Here is a 3,826-nt window from a genome sequence, read left to right as displayed (position 1 = left end):
CACACACACACACACACACACACACACACACACACACACACACACACACACACACACACACTCGAGACACCGGGCACACTCACTTCCTGTACAAATCAAATTCATATTTCTGACGGCTCCTGATGACCTCACGGCAAATGAAGCGAAGGTCCTCAGTGGCAATCAAACACGCGGCCGAGTAATTACAAAGAAAAAGGGGTAGGAGAGGAAATTGATGTGGTTTGTCAATTAATGTTGCTGCAAGGTGTTTCTTTGAAAGGTTAAGTTGCTCATATCTTCMGCGGGTTAAATCAGGTCCGGTAAAATGTTGACCTTATTTGGAAAACGGGCAGCAGGCAGAGTCAGGAAAATTTGGCTGCAAACGTTTTTTTTCCTTTGCAGCTTTGAAAATCTGCAACCTAGAAAAAGCGATAACCCCTGCTAATTATACTGCAACACGTTCACCCCTGCTGCAGCTAAGATAATTACAAGTCAAGCTGGTAAAACCTCACTGTTAAATAAACTGCACACCTTTTGTTTCCGCTGTGAAGTGCATCCCAAAGAAAGAGAAGTGGGAGTAAAAAAACCCCAAAACGAAACAAAACAAAAAACACAGCAAGTGTGAAATTGCAGAGAAAAGTGCTTTTATTTATACAAGTCGCTGGAGATGCTCATCATCAGCGTTTTTTCCGAGCCATAAATAATTTGCAGAGAGAGGTAATATTCAAGCTGGCAGAGCCTTAGTTGTGCATCTTTAATGGAAGTTTTACAGAAGCTGAGCCAGTTCTTGCATATGCTGCTGTCACCCATATGGAGGAGCGGAGACAAAAGGAGCACAGTTGGCTTGTCCTATCTTTTTATAAGTCCAACGACACTTAAATGCTAGCCTCGGAGAAAACGCGGCACAGGGGGACATAAACCCACTGTGGTTTTAGGAGGGAAGATAATGACTTTGCCTGCATTAATTTCTTCATCAGCCATCTTGTTGCTACAGACAGAGTGGTTATGAGTCCGTTTCTGAAGGTCCTGGCGTATATAGATGCTGTTTCCTGCATAATTTTGGCCCTAACAGTTGTTGTCAGCAGTGCATTTTGTGAGCAGGCAGCTGTGGAACATCTGTTTATAGGTAATGAGTGCTGGAAAAGCTACACCTCACTTTACCTTTAATGGCTTTTATTGGAGCACACTGATGGAAAAGAAGYGTTAACTTTCTTTGTATTGTTGTGATTCAGCGGGAATATTCTTTCATGGTGGAACTGTCACCTGCCTTGGGCAACAGACTGAATGAGAGCACACGATGGATCATTAATATTAACTTTTTAAAAAACAAAATCCAATATGCGAGTCAATAAAGACTTCATTATCTTTGGAGATTTTACTACATATTCACAGCTCTATTTGGTCCAATTTTGGCCTTTGATAGAAGAAACTTATATCAATGGTTCCCAAACCTTTTAGCTCCCAACTCACAAAACTATTGTGACAAAGACTTGTAACTATTACTKGTTTAAATGGACAAAAATTACAAATAAACATGGATACAATGACTTATAAACATCCTTAACCTCCCCTATAGTATCTTAAATTAATTTATGACAACTGTTTTGAAAATAAGCATTAATCTTTAAACATATGTTTTTCTGAAGATTAGGGACCTCCACTTGACATTATGTGAACAACAGTTGGGTCCACACCCCAGTTTTTGGAACCAGTARCTCAGATGATTTTGCAACAAGTCAATCAAACAAATAATCCTTTAAAACACAAAACAAATACTGTTTGTAATGCTCAAATAAAATGAACACACAAAAATGTTATTGCTGCCAAACAACAGCTCACTTATAGCTTCCATTCAACGGGACACTTTTTCTAGACAAATTGTAGTTACCAGTGTGCGTTATGTAAAGTTTATCTAAAGTTCAGGTCTAACTAACTGGGAAAAATGGGTTCACAATAAAAAGATGTGAAGACAGAGAAAAGAAAAGAAAAAATGTAGGTTTTTTTGTTGTGTAATGCCCTGTTAAAATGGCAAGATTAAAATAATTTGGTTTGATTTTCAAAGGCTAGAGAACCCACATACAACAATAAAAAATCATAGATATAGTAAGGGTCTCAAACTAGCAACAGTCATAGAGAGAACATTGATTTAAATATCTATATTCTTTAGGTTTGGCTGTACAGAATGGTTGTCAGTCATGTGGTGCGATGTTACTTTAGTTCCAAAAATTTGTTGGGTTCACACAGCAAAATAAATGTGCCGATTTTCTCCTTCAGACCATCTTAAGGACGCTCCGATTAGCATGATGGCTATAGATAGATAGATAGATAGATAGATACATTTATTTGTATAGCACCTTTCAAAATTCTGTTACAAAGTGCTTTACATCATAATAGAAACAAAACACATAAAAAACATAGCACAAAATAAAAATAAAACATGCAAAGGTCAACAATTAAAGGCCAACTCATAATAAAATGTTTTTAAAAGAGATGAGAAAGAGGACAATGAAGAAGCTTGTCTGATATAAAGTGTAAAATATAATCCTATGAGATCTTCCAGCCATGTGCGATGAGTTAAGAGTGATCTAGTTAGCTCGGAAGGACATTGGAACTGCTCTGGTGTCAAATCTGACATATTTAACATGTTGGATTGTCTTGGTCTGATATTCTCGGAGAACCAATGAGCTGCAGCCTGTTGCATGAGATGTGTAGCCAATCAGAGAGCGTGGTGACGGAAATACAGAGGGGAATTCAAAACACAAAACAGTTGCTATGGTGCACCAAAAAGTCTGCTGGACATCAGAGACGTCTTTTTTTAAGTTTAAAACAGTCCTAAAACTATTGCCATCAGTTCCTCCAAGTCGGCCATCTTTATTTTCTCTGATCTCACGTTTGATCTTGAGAGACGTCGCGAGATTTCGCATCTGACGTCTGAATGTTTGTGAGGAAAATCTATTTGTGTGGTTGTACACACACACTATAGGACAGAGTCTAACTTGAATTAATATTGCAACAAAACATTTATGGTTTAATCTATTGGCGTAGATGTTTGAAATGAAGATATTTGGACAGTTTGTTTTTAATAATTATTATTTAACACAATTGTAGTTTTTCACACCAGAATGTTTTTTTGTGTCAGAGAAGAGATCCCTGCAGGTGGAAGGTTTAGAGACATCTGCACCAAGCTCTCCTCTCACACAATGATGGCTGACACCAGCTCCATCAGCCCTGAATGGAAACAAGCATAAAAGAAATGTATGAATAGAGACATTACTGAGGTTATTTCATCATTTAATAAAGCTATCCTCTATTTGATTCTGTTTTTGTATTAGCTTATTATTGTTCAGGTGCTTGTTTTGTTGTTGTTTTTTTCCTCCTGGGAGCTTTCATCTCCTATCTTGAGACCAGTTTGTATTCACTACCCTGTCTCCGTGTCTGTACTACCGCCGGTACTATATGAACCGCTAATAAAATCAGCTCAAGTGCTCTTCCAAGTGCAGGCGATGGCCTTTGGTGATTCCTAGATCTATACATTAAACCAGCACTATATATTCAGAGGAGGATTACTTCTGAAAATGTAAAGCGAGGGACTGAGCTGCAAGGCGAAGGGGATCGGCGGTGTGCTCTGTCTGTGCAGCTGCACGTCAATGTTATCACTCCTCGCTACCACCGGGTGAAAGAGGACGCCGTCGGCGTCTTGCGCTGCAGAAAGTCTTTGTGAAGTTGCAGGGAACCGACACCCAGGAGACGCAGAGTGTGTGAGAACAAAGATGCGAGAGAAAGTTTAGGAAGAGCGTGTGTGTGTGTGTGTGTGTGTGTGTGTGTGTGTGTGTGTGTGTGTGTGTGT

The 3,826-nt window shown here is 39.1% G+C and overlaps 1 protein-coding gene across 1 annotated transcript in view; it reads right to left on the bottom strand.

Moving 5' to 3' along the window:
• The window catches only part of ofcc1 (orofacial cleft 1 candidate 1), a 101,593-nt gene that overhangs the window by 1,436 nt on the left and 96,331 nt on the right, over positions 1-3,826 (bottom strand). The window lies entirely within an intron of this gene.

This window comes from Austrofundulus limnaeus, unplaced genomic scaffold, assembly GCF_001266775.1.
Source record: "Austrofundulus limnaeus strain Quisiro unplaced genomic scaffold, Austrofundulus_limnaeus-1.0 Scaffold50, whole genome shotgun sequence".
Classification (NCBI taxonomy): domain Eukaryota; kingdom Metazoa; phylum Chordata; class Actinopteri; order Cyprinodontiformes; family Rivulidae; genus Austrofundulus; species Austrofundulus limnaeus.
Note: the sequence above shows the minus strand (reverse complement) of the source record. Positions and strands in the feature narration are given on the sequence as shown.